A 13,492-nucleotide genomic window follows, 5' to 3' on the forward strand; every position below is an offset into this window, starting at 1 on the left:
TGGACAACGGGCTGCGTCTTGCAAAGCCCACAAAAATTACAAATAGTTAGTCACACGATACACCCACATTGCAAATACGTGCAAGGTGAAATAAAAACATACGTCTAAAATGTCGCGTGCACATAACTTCACCATGATGTAATACATCACCGAAGACGCATTTCGGCAGCCATGGCGCAACACCTCAAGTGCGGCCTCCGCAGCCAACAAGCCGGGGCGCTGCCAATGTATCGGCAAATTTCCTGCGAGCGGCGTCGTACAGCTCAGTGAGCCCGCCAGCCGCCGCTGCCGCCAGCGAACCGGTGAACCTCGAGCGAGCGGCAGTATAGAGCGAGGGAAAGCGGGTTCGCCGCCACGAACGGGCGGCGAACCGCTAGCGAGCGAGCGAAGGGAAAGCCGAGGGTGATAGTTACCAATTTCCAGAGCTGCGAAGCACAGCTAAAGTCGGCTAACTGAAACCCCCGACAGCACTTGCATCGTATTTTGAGCGCGCGACATACAATCGAGCTCGTTTCCGGTCAAAGCAATGTGTTTGGAGCGAGCCGCAGTGCAGCAGCGAGGCCTTTGCCTACAGCGCGAGCTCGCAGCTTATCACCGCGGCGGACCTTCGGATAGCGAGCGACCGGACTGCCGACGGCAATGGCGGCCAATTTCCTGGAGGTCGCAAACCACTGCTGAATTATTGCCGAGCTCACGCCCAAGCCGGCGCTCGCGATGCATTTCGTGTGGGCGATATACAATACGATCAAGCCTTTGCCGGCAATCGCGATGCTTTTCGCGCACGCGACAGGGGCAGCAGATTTAGCGATAGTCACTTAGTTGTGAAAGAATCCAGCGCCGATTTCTTCCAAGAGTCAGGCTGAAATCATGGATCCGATAGGCCTACCGCCTTCTCAGCCGCCATTCCGAGCCGGTGGCGACGCACTGCCGTGACTACGCTAAAGAAATGCATCGCGGCATGTCGAGACCAGCTGCAGACTTCGTGGTTTCGGCGAAAAGTAAAAGGAGCACTACACGCTCAACCGCGTGTATATCTAAGGTGGCGCTGCATAGTTCCTACACCATTGAAATAATTGTCGAGCGTGGCACAACCACGAGCACACCACCGGGAACATGATTGAGAAGACTGACCTTAGAGGAAAAAGTCGAGAAGGACGGTTAGCTCCCATGACAATGTTTGCACACAGAACATATCTCTGCACATGGCCTGCATCTCCCCGTGGTTGCTCCTTCTGCAGCCTAACTAGTTTGCGCACTGCACGCATCCCTCCATGGTTGCTCCGTCCATCGCGCTCGCCTGTAGGGCTCCGTTACTCCACTTTCGAGTAATCTTGCATTAGAGTGAAAAAAAAATGGGCAACGACAAAACGCTAATTAAAATCCCCGCACTCGAAAAAAATCCCCTCTCACCATAGGTCAGAAAAAAAAATTGGAGCTCAGTGAGACTCACTCAAAAAAATATATTTGCTCTGAGGGCTCACTCGGACTCAGACTCACCAAAGTTTTCCTCAACCGGACTGACTCAGACTTAGACTCAGGGCTCGGTCTGAGTAAGTCTGGATGAACGAGTAACTCATGAGTGAATTTGCCGACCTATGCCCCTCAGACAGAATTCCTCAAGTTCAGCTTAATGTAGGCCTCGGACATTGTGACCCACATGCATGCATATTTTTAGACGATTGAAACAAAAGAAAAAGTCGCATCGTCGCTCAGCTTTGCCATCAGCTCCGGTGACACACCGACGCAGCTATTGCACATTGATTACCGCAGTAGCAGCAACTCGGTTGGCAGCAACTGTGGCAATGTTTCTGAACACCCACTATCTCCCCCACTGAGCGGGAACTCCTGGCGCAGCCAGGGCAAAATGTCCCCGTCTCCTCCGGGAGGCACAGAGGGGCGGCACCCACTCATAGCTGCGCTATCATCTCCCGTAAAACTCTGGCTATGCTCTGTTTCATACGTCAGGTGCAACGATGTGCAAGTGAGCGAGACTTGCTGAAGTAGCTGCGTTCGAACTAAGAAATATGACGTATGAAATGGAGTATGGACTCGTTCACTGGAATTGCATGTCCTTCGCCAATGCGGCCGACGGCACTACGGAATAGGCTCCTATAAAAGAAGCTGCAAGGGCGCAGGGTTCCGTGACTTGGAACAGACTGCTTTCGAGACTCATCTTTCTTCGTCGAAGTACTCTTCGGCTGTAGGTGAGAAATATTGAATTTTGTCCTTCCTCTATTGCAAGCAAACTTGAAGTTGACAAACGGTCTTAATTAACCGATACAAGGTGCGAAAACACGTCTTCGCCTTCAAAGCATTCGCAGGTCGTTTCTTTCTTCATCTATCGATTGATGTTTCTGATGTCTACAAACGTTGTACTGCATGTTCATTTACGGTGCTCGGTTCAGACGACTAACTTGTGAGACAGTCCACTTTCTTTTTTTTTTTTGCGTAGCAGCACGAACAGTGACTGTGGACTCTTTTACTTTTCGCTTGGAAATATCTTTCGCTGAGTCTCCTGTTTCGCCCGCATATCTGATTTAACCATTAAGTCACTGCTACGGAGAGGTTATTCAGTCCCATAATGCTTAAGAATTGCGCCTTTACTGCCCGCATATCAATTCTATATTGTGCAAGATTTATATAATCATATCTGCAGAGCAGAGCATTTCTGTTCCTCTCTGAACTTCTCTGTAGTCTCCTGAGCCGCAACGTTCAATGTGTTGCTTGATGTGCATAACACACGACAACGCCGACATGTCGCATAATATTCCCCCATTAATATTGAAGTAAAAAAATAGACCTCGTGCACTTCTCTGAGGCTTTCGTCGAATTAAAATGCGTGTAAAGCTGAGATGTGTTTTCCTGAATGGCTGAGAAGTGTTCTAACCATGGTACGAAAAAAAGAAAATCTTTATCGAAACGATGGTAAAAAATTTCGGTTCATATAAAAATAATGTCTATGCAATGTTAACAGCAGAGCAGTTTAAAACCGACCTTCAGTCAGTGGAGAGCTTACAGAAAAAACTTGGAGGACACTTGAGCTTCGCCTCCAACAGTAGAACGCGATAGCGTAATCGGGCCTCGTGCGCCTTGCTTTCTCAGTTGCTAGCCTAGCTTCAGTTCTCGGTGCATGTCTCAACCGTTCCGTAAGGAAACGAACGACTGTGCGCGTAACATTGGCCGTTTCAAACTGCCCCAGAATGTGCAAGTACAGTTGTTGAGTGCCCACTACGCCATAATTCTTCTTTTTGCAAATCAGCGAAGGGCTCACTGCGCGTCCGTAAGGCAACACGCGAACCTACGCGACAGCTCAATTTGTTCATGCGTTTGCAGCTGATGATGATTAAATGTGTCTGAGCGCTTTGTAATAGGTGGGCCTTTAAAACACTCCCTATTTGTGCAATTCACATGTTTTGACGCCTGGCGCGATTCTACGCTTCTGCCACGCAATATTACACGCGTTAAGGAGACTTCACCCACTACATGACATTTGCATAGTATTTTTTTTTTTCCGAAGCACTTTCAAGCAATGGCGTGGCTCAGTGGTAGAACACTCGGACCAAATATTAAATCCGAAGCATTTCCTAGCGAACTTTTGGCACTTTCAGCGTTTCTATCTAAGTGTCTATCTATCTAGCCGCCCACGTCTGTGTGCTCTCATGATCACCTCCATAACTTGGCGTGGACCAAAATGGGCATGGGAGAGTAAGATGATTTGACAAATATGACTGTCGGGTCATGACACCAATAACGTGAAAATCCTGTCCCGTACATCGTCAAACCCTTCCCTCCAGACACGTGTGGCACATACCCGTTTATCACGGGCTGCGGTGTATGGGTATGTGCTACACGTGATTGACAGTTTATATCTACCCAGGAACGGCCAGAACAGACATTGGAAATTTAAATGCGAGAGCGCTAAGAAAAACCGACATTGACAGCGTTGACCCGACGAATGGAAAGAATAAAAATTTGGATCCCAGCAGGAATCCAACCCAAGAATTCTGCGTGGCAATCAGGTATTCTACCACAGAACCAAGCCAGGTCAATCGAGTGGTTTGGAAAAGCAGCCTATGCTGGCGTAATGTTGGTGCAGCATCAATTGTGGCTGTGGTGCTGGCTAATTATACAAGAAAGCAATAAACACTACATATGTACTCCTATGATACAAGCGTCATATGAGATTAACGTCGGTGGTTCCAGTGTTGGCTCCGCTTTTATAGCAGACTAAGACACATTACATTGTATTCCTATGATTCAGCAAGCTATATTGAAGCATTGCTCGACACCGGAGGAATACATTAACGAAAGTTACATATGATATTCACATAATTGCACCATAATGTGCACTTCGTTTCGGTAATACTGACGTATGTACTCTAATGTGAGGGCTGACATTACGTCGCACCATAAGTTACCCTTTAAACGCCAGTGTTGTGGACGTGCTTGGTAAGCCCACAATGTGCACAAAGCTACTACAGTTACAAAAACACGTTGATCCGCTTCGTAACGCTTGGCTCAAACCCATAAAATACAGCATAGAAGTACTCGCTGACTGCTTCCCATGAAACCGATTCTCATAACGCGTGGAATCTGCCGAATTTTTTATTATATGTTTGATGTGCATATTTCCCGATTTTTCGGTCACGGACAACGCTGAATTTTTGCTCACAACTAAATACACCGACACCAGAATTTCTGCGAAACGAGCTCTTTCACGCTATTGCGATAAAAAAAACCGTCACCTCAGAAACCTTTCGCTTTGCTTCTGTGTTCTCTCAGGTGGTCGCATATGCACCATCCCGTCTGACCTATGTAACAGTTTCCGCACGAGAGGGGAACTAATCCTTGCACTTTTCATCATAGACCGACGTTGTAGTCAATGCTGGATCAGTGTTTCTACACAGGATGCTTAGCTTGTTTGCAGGTGAAAAAAAACAACCCTTACATCTTCCCGGCCTCCTATCTTTTTCAAACTGATAGATAACTGGTCGATGTAAGTTATCATCGCAGTTCTCCTGTACTAGTGGCCGCTAACTCCCCCGTTTGTCTCGGGGCATCGATTCCAGCGTTCATGCTTCAGCAACATTTCGGCTATTGGCACCAATACATGTTTGGGATAGCCGGCGTCTTTAAGACGTGCGGCTTGTTGATGAAAACTTGCCTTCTTTAGATGAGGGCATGATTTGCGAGGTCATTTTAAATGCGAAGCATTTCTTAGCGAACCTTTGGCACTTCGAGCGTTTCTGTCTATGTATCTATCCATCTAGCCGCCAACGTCTTGGTGCTCTCATGATCGCCTCCTTAACTTGGTGTAGACCAATATTGGCATCGAAGAGTAAGAGAATTTGACGAATATGACTTTCGTGCCATGACATGAATCACGTGAAAATCATGTCGCGTACGTCGTCCAACTCTTTCCTCCAGACACGCGTGGCACATACCCGTTTACCGCGGGCCGCGGTGTACGGGTATGCGCCACAGTTGATTGGCACTTTATATCTACCCAGGAACGCAGAGAACTGACATTGGTAATTTACATGCGAGAGCGTTAAGAAAAACTGACATCGGCAGGGTTGACCCGATGAATGAAAAAATAAAAGTTAGAATTCCAGCAAGAATCGAACCCAAGCATTCTGCGTGGCATTCGGATATTCTACAACAGAGCCACGCCAGGTCTGTAAACTGGTTTGGAAAAACAGCCTATGCAGGCGTAATGGCGGTGGAACGTCAGTTTTTGTTGTGGTGCTGGCTGTATAATTTTACAAGGAAGCAATAAACACTATATATGTACTCCTACGATACAGGCGTCATATTAGACGTCTGTGGTTCCAGTGTTGGCTCCGCTTTTATAGCAGTCTAAGAAACATTACATTTGTATTTCTATGATTCAGCAAGCTATATTGAAGCATTGCTCGACCCCGGAGGAATACACTAACGAAATTTACGTATGATATTGACATGACTGCACCATAAAGTGCGCTTAGTTTCGATAATACTGACGTATGTACTCTACAGTGTAAGGGCTGACATTACGTCGCACCATAAGTTACCCTTTAAACGCCAGTGTTGTGGACGTGTCTGGTAAGCCCACGATGTGCACACAGCTACTACACTTACAAAAACACGTCGATCCACCTCGTAACGCTTGGCCCATAGTGATAAAATACAGCATAGAAGGGCTCGCTGACTGCTTTGCATTAAACCGATTGCCGCAACGCGTGGGATGTGCCGAATTTTCTTGAAACGCCGAATAGTTGTGCCCCTCTTGGAATGAGCCGGAAGAGACTTGGAATGAGCGAAATGATGTTGGAGGAGAGGTTTGCTGGGCTCTTCGGCTGTAGGTTCAGCAAGTCAAATTATAAGTTTATATGAATTGAAAGCCGAGAAAACGTAGAGAATCGTCGACTGGCATTTCGAAACTTACGTCAAGAGGTTTTAAACACTCGCTAACGATTGTGAAAGCATCAGCACGCTGGCTTTCAAAACTTATGCTAGGGAAGTCAGACACCCTAAAAAAATGCCCCCACCTCCCCGAAGGGACTCGTGAGGAAATGCGAATGCATTTCTTGCGCCGAGAGTACACGGCGTAGTAATTTTAATGGCGTAAATTAATGACGAGACGAGGATTTGTACCCTAACCATTTATTTACACATTCATCAGCACCTGTTTGTGTTGTCATTGTACCTGACGGCCATAATCTCAGCCTTGTGGTCACCGTTGGCCTTTCACAGCGGCGTCTCGAGCACACTTTTTCGGATGTTCTTGAGAGGCACCCAGCCAGCGAACGGTCGAGAGTGAGGCGCGAGCTGACGGGAGAGTGGGGCGCAGGAGAGAGAGCGAACGGCGAGAGAAGGAGCGGCGAAGCACTGCACCTACCCTCTCCTACACTCTCTCGCACCACATGCTCCGGTCGCTAGGGGCGAGGATAAGCGCGCGCGCGTGTAGCTGTTGCTATGGGAGAGGGAGTGAGAGCGGAGAGATAACACCTGCCGGCGCGCGGACAACGCCGGACGCCTCACATAGCCCGACTAAGAAATGCATTCGCATTTAAAAACACGATGGCTGATCCCTCCGTCATAGGAATCGGCATAACACGAAAGTGAAACGTGTCGTCATGGAAGTGGTTGATCGTTTACAGGGCATTGGTATATGAAAAGTCACAGTATCGCCGCAAAGGCGAAGCAATGATTGCGATAGCAACAAATGACAAAGTCACAAGAAGAACAACAAGCAGCTCGATACTTGCAGCGCGCCCATCAAGCGCAAAGGACTCACGAAAAGAACACACACAGGATTACCACGAACTAACAACGGCAACAATACGACACTTGCAGTGCGCTGCGCTGCTCAAACACAACGAAAGACGTTCGAAAAGAATGCACACGCATACACAGGACCATTTGCTTATTCGTGTTTGAGCGGTGCGCTACAACCCAACGCTCCTAGATATTTTACAGCGAAAGCTGTTATGAGATCATTTCACCGGCCGTTTTTGGCGCCGTAGTTGTCCGCCGCCGCCGCTGCCGCCGCCCCCGCCGCCGCCGCCGGTGTCCGTAACCACTATCGCTCGAAATAAGAAAAAAAACGAAACAAGAAAAAAATTCCAGGATGGAACGAGGTTCGAACCTGGGCGCTCTGCGTGGGAGACCAGTGTTCAACTTCTGAGCCATGCCGGTGCTTGAAACTGCCTTGTACTATACGGACTTCATGTCCGGAAGGAACCACATTAGCATATGCAATATAGCGTGATAGAAAAGTAAAATAAGCACCAAACGTCGCACAACGCGAATTCTGTCACAAGGCATCACACAATGCGAATTGCGCAACGAGTAGGTTGTTGAGTGCTTCCAACCGATTACAAAGGGCTCTGCCATAATTCTTCATCGTCATCAGGCACAGCATCAACAAAGTGCGCGTAATGTCTTACATGCATTTAGCAGGTACAACGGCTCTCTGTAGAATGACGAAAAATGGCACAGTGCCTGCTGCCCTACTTCTAAAAAATTAGAATGATTTATAGCGTAGTGGGTTCCTCGCAAGTGCACTTGTATTGGTTCCCAAGGAAGCCCATAAGCGCATGATCCATTTCCTCGGGGTCTCAGTAAAGTTACAATGATTTATACCGTAGTGGGTTCCTCGCAAGTGCACTTGTATTGGTTGCCAAGGAAGCCTATAAGCGCATGATCCATTTCCTCGGGGTCTCAGTAATGTTCTTCGACCCCCCCCCCTCCGACTCTCTCCCACGTCAACGTATGTTATACAGCATGACGGGAGAGGGAAATAGCGATCGGGCGTCACCCAATGCGAGAGAGAGAGAGAGAGAGAGAATTTACAGAAAGGCAGAGAGGTCGGCCAATGCAAATTGCATAACTGGTGGGCCGTTTAAAGCTTCCGACCCATTACAAAGGGCTGAGCCATAATTCTTCATCGTCATCAGTCGTCGCGTAAACAAAGGGCACATAATGCCTTACAGACGTGTAGCTGGTGCCCCCCCTTCCCCGCAGAATGACGAAATAATGGCTTAGTAGGTGCTTCCCAAGTTCACAAAAATTGTGATTTATGGCGTAGTGGGTACCTTTCTAGTGAACTTCTATTAGTAGCCCCAAGGCAGCTTAGAACGGGCTCTAGAAACGCCGCTCTTCCAGCTTTCGCTGTGACTGTGCTGCGCTTTTAGCGCAGGCCTGGCGTTTTTTGTTTTCTTGAAAACTGCGACGTTTGCGCATGAAGTGGACCCTCCTTGTCTCCTGCCTCGCGGTGGCGTTTGACGCATTGTTTAGCCGGCGTTTCACATCGCGTGTTGGTGCAGAAATGGACCAATTTTTAGCGCGCGTATCAAGGGCTGTTTTAAAAAAAATTAGGGGACTCTTAAGCTTGGCCTTTAAGAGTTGATCGCGATAGCGATATCCGATCCCATCCTCATCGCGCTCTGTTTCGCTTATGTTCAGTCGCCCAGCCAGCCAGCCACACACGCACACACGCGACCTACATGTAGTAAAGGTTTCCGCCCCTTTTCAACAGCACTTTTATGACAATAGTGTACCCACTACGTGTGTGTAAGATAATGCACACACTAATGTGTATGACCTTTTTAATGGGTGGCATGCTTTGAACCAGCAGCAATTACGCGCGTGATACTTTTTCCAAGTTGCGATGCCCCCACTACGCGTTCGTAAGGGAATACGCACAGTAATGTGTGTACTTTTTGTAATGGGTGGCCGGCTTTAAATCATCAACTCCTCATGCAGTTCACATGGTGTGACACCCGATTGCAACGTACGCTTGTACCCCGTTTTACTGCGATATTACATCTCGTACTGCGACACCTGTACACAGGACGCGTACGTTTGTAAAGCATGAAAGTTAATTTCAGTGTGCTTACAAGTAATGGCGTAGCTCTGTGGTCGAACACCTGCTTGCCACGCAGACGGACTGGGTTCGATTCTCACTCGAACCGAATATTTTTATTACTTATTTCATTTGCATCTTTCTCGATTTTTCGGTCACGGACAAGATGATGATTTTCCCTCACAACCAACGACACCGACACCGACGCCGGAATTTCTGCGGAACTAGCTCTTTATCGCCGTCGCGTTAAAACTATCACAGTGATGAACTGCACGCGCTGTCTTCGTCCTCTTCTTCCCCTACGTCGTGTTCTGAATCTCCTGCTTCGCTCTCATAACACTTGCACTGTTTGTAAGGCGTGGGATGCAGTAATTGTGATTGGCAAGAGAAAGCGTACAAAAAGAGAGAAAGAAAAAGATCGTAAGAAAGGGAACGCAGGACAGAGAGAAAGAAGTGAGATAAAGACAGAATGAAATAGACAGAGAGAGAAAGATATACAAAGTGTAGCGAAGCCTTTATTGAGTAATGGGTTGCGCTCTCTATAGCCTTTCTAGTGGGTCGTCGCCTTTGGCTCTTCGCGCTCGCGCTCTGAGTCGTGTTTGGGCCTTGACTGTCGCCATTGCATATCGTCGCCGACTACCGTCCAATAAACGCCTCAACAAATTGGTGGAGAGTGCTGTGCTCCTATTCGATGCCCCTGGAGCTGAGATCCCGTACCCTACCAACTACCATGCCTCAAGACGCTGCTCAGCAAACGTCTCCTTCCTCAACGACCGCATGCCCCGGTGTCCCCCGCATCCGCGACCCTCCTATCTTCACCGGCGCGGATGGGACTGATGTTGAGGACTGGCTTGCGATGTACGAGCGTGTGAGCGAACCAAACAAATGGGACGAGGCAGGCAAACTCAGCAACCTGGTTTTCTACCTCGCGGGTGTGGCGGGCCTGTGGTACAACAACCACACCACCGAGTTCCCCACGTGGTCTGCTTTCAAGACCGCCATCATCGATGTGTTTGGCCGCCCTGCCGTTCGTAAACTGCAAGCCGAACAACGTTTACGTGAACGAGCTCAGCAGACCGGTGAGTCCTTTACGAGCTACATAGAAGACGTCCTGGACTTGTGCAAGAAGGCTGACGCGGCCATGCCCGAGTCTGACAAGATCCGCCACGTTCTGAAAGGCATCGACGACGATGCCTTCACTATGCTGCTCGCCAAGAACCCTCGTACTGTGGCCGAGGTGATCACGCTCTGCCAAAGCTACGAGGAGCTGCGCCGGCAGCGACTGCTGACCCGTCGACCTCCATCACGCGACGCCGATCTCGCAGGCTTGTCGGCCATTTCTGATCAGTCCGCCTTGCTCGCCGAGATCAAGTCATTCGTGCGCGAGGAAATTGCCCGCCAGTTCTCCCTACTGGCCTTCCCTCACCCGCAGCATGTTGAACAGCCGTCGACCACGCTGCTGGCTCCCTTACGCCGCGCTATTCAGCAGGAAATCGCGGAGGTCATGCCGGAATACCACCAGCCCCCTCCGGTACCTGCGCCGCTCAGTTACGCGCAGGTTGTAGCCAGGTCACCCCAAGCGATTCCTGTGGCTGCCCCACTTACTTACGCCGAAGCCGTCGCCAGACCTCAAGCCTTCGAAGCGAGTGGGCCGGCTGCGTTTGCCGACGCCATACCTAGGCCACCGATGAAGCCCATCATGCAGTCGTATCAGCAGACGCCTCGTCCACCGCGTCCTGCTCCATGGATGGGACCTACCCCGGCGAACCGATGGCGCACTTCTGACAACCGCCCGATCTGCTTCGCTTGTGGTTGCGCCGGTCATGTCGCCCGCTATTGCAAGCGCGTGCAGCCGCCTCGTGTAGCCTCAGCCATCCCAGCCAGTCAAGCCGCCCGTATTACGATTCACCGCCGCCTATGTCACCGTCGTCTCGCCCAGCTCCATCTACCCACCGTTCGCCGTCACCACGACGCCGATCACTGTCACCGATGCGGCCACGGCCGGTCACACGTGACCAGGAAAACTAGTCGTCGCAGTCCACGAGGCAAGGGCTGCGACGCTATCGAACTGCGAAAGCCCTCAGCGAAGCCCATCAAACGTGTTAGACGTGTTTGTGGACGGTGTGCGCGCATCTGCCCTTATTGACACTGGAGCCGCCGTATCCGTTATTGACGCCAAACTTAGCCGACTACTGCGAAAAGTGACGACGCCACTTCCCGGGCTCTCCCTCCGTACAGCAAGCTCCCAAAGTATTCACCCTACAGCGGTGTGCACAGCCCGCGTCATGATTAAGGATGCCCTGTACGCCGTCGAATTGATAATAATTCCAGCATGCTCTCACGACGTCATCCTAGGATGGGACTTTCTCTCCCACCACGACGCCATGATTCATTGCGCACCCGCCGAAATAGAGCTCTCACCATTCTCTGATCTGACGGCGGCTGACAGTCCATCGTCTGTGAGCAAGGTACTCGTCAAAGACGACACCAAACTGCCTGCATACTCTTCAACGGCCGTGTCCGTCTACTGCGCCAGTCTCTCCGACACCGTCGCCCTCCTTTCGCCATCCGACCGTGTTTGCACGAGGAAAGGCTTGCTGGTGCCCTTCGCGACCGTGCAAGTCACTCAGGGCAGCACGTCAATTTTTGTTATCAACCCATCTCCGTACAGTGTTACGTTGGTGCGAGGAGAATGTCTCGGCAGCGTGGAACCCCTCGAAGACGCACAAGTTATGGACGAACCAGATGGCACGCACTGCCCCAGTTCCGGCACGCTCAGTTCTGTTACCACGTCTGGTTCATCGCCAGCTGATGTATTTGCTTCTTCCATTGCTGACAACCTTACGCCGGTCCAGCGTTCCCAGTTTCTAGACCTCTTGGAAGAATTTCGCGCTTCTTTCGATATTGCTCAAACTTCTCTCGGCCGCACGTCCACCGTTACGCATCGCATCGACACTGGCGCCCAACCACCACTGCGGCAACGTCCATATCGCGTATCTTCCACAGAACGCCGCGTAATCAACGAGCAAGTCGACTACATGCTTCGACGCGATGTTATTCGACCATCTAACAGCCCCTGGGCGTCTCCTGTCGTACTTGTTGCGAAGAAGGACGGTTCTGTGCGGTTCTGTGTGGACTACCGACGACTCAATAAGATCACTCGTAAGGACGTGTATCCACTACCGCGAATAGACGACGCGATTGACAGCCTACAAGGAGCCGAATTCTTTTCGTCTATCGATTTGCGTTCAGGGTACTGGCAGGTACCTATGGCTGATGACGCTCGACCGAAGACCGCCTTTGTCACGCCCGACGGCTTGTACGAATTCAACGTCATGCCGTTTGGGCTGTGTAATGCGCCCGCCACCTTCGAGCGCATGACGGATACTGTTCTGCGCAACCTGAAATGGCACACGTGCTTGTGCTACCTAGACGACGTCGTCGTTTTCGCTCCAGACTTCTCCACGCATCTTCAACGCCTCCGGCATGTGTTGACGCGTTTGAGCGACGCTGGTCTGCAACTGAATTTAAAGAAGTGCCGATTTGCAGCGCGGCAGCTGACAATACTCGGCTACGTCGTGTCCAAGGACGGAATTCTCCCCGATCCAGCCAAACTTCGGGCCGTGACCGAGTTCCCGAAACCTACGTCCGTCAAAGAACTGCGCAGTTTCGTAGGACTGTGTTCCTACTTTCGGCGCTTCATTCGAAACTTTGCGACTATCATATCACCGCTGACGAAGCTCCTCGGAAGTAACGGGCCCCTCCATTCGTGTTCGTCGGAGTGCGACGACGCTTTCGCAAAGCTCCGTCGTTTGTTGACGTCGCCTCCCATACTACGCCACTACGACCCTACGGCCCCTACAGAGGTACACACAGACGCCAGCGGTGTTGGCCTTGGCGCTGTCCTTGCACAGCGCAAACCAGGATTCCCTGAATATGTCGTGGCATATGCAAGTCGTACGCTTACTAAAGCCGAGACCAATTACACCGTCACCGAAAAGGAATGCCTGGCGATCATATGGGCCCTTACAAAGTTCCGACCCTATTTATATGGCCGCCCATTTGATGTCATCACCGACCATCATGCACTATGCTGGTTGTCGTCGTTGAAGGATCCCTCAGGCCGCCTCGCCCGCTGGGCAC

The sequence above is a fragment of the Rhipicephalus sanguineus genome, chromosome 8, assembly GCF_013339695.2.
Source record: "Rhipicephalus sanguineus isolate Rsan-2018 chromosome 8, BIME_Rsan_1.4, whole genome shotgun sequence".
NCBI classification, from domain to species: domain Eukaryota; kingdom Metazoa; phylum Arthropoda; class Arachnida; order Ixodida; family Ixodidae; genus Rhipicephalus; species Rhipicephalus sanguineus.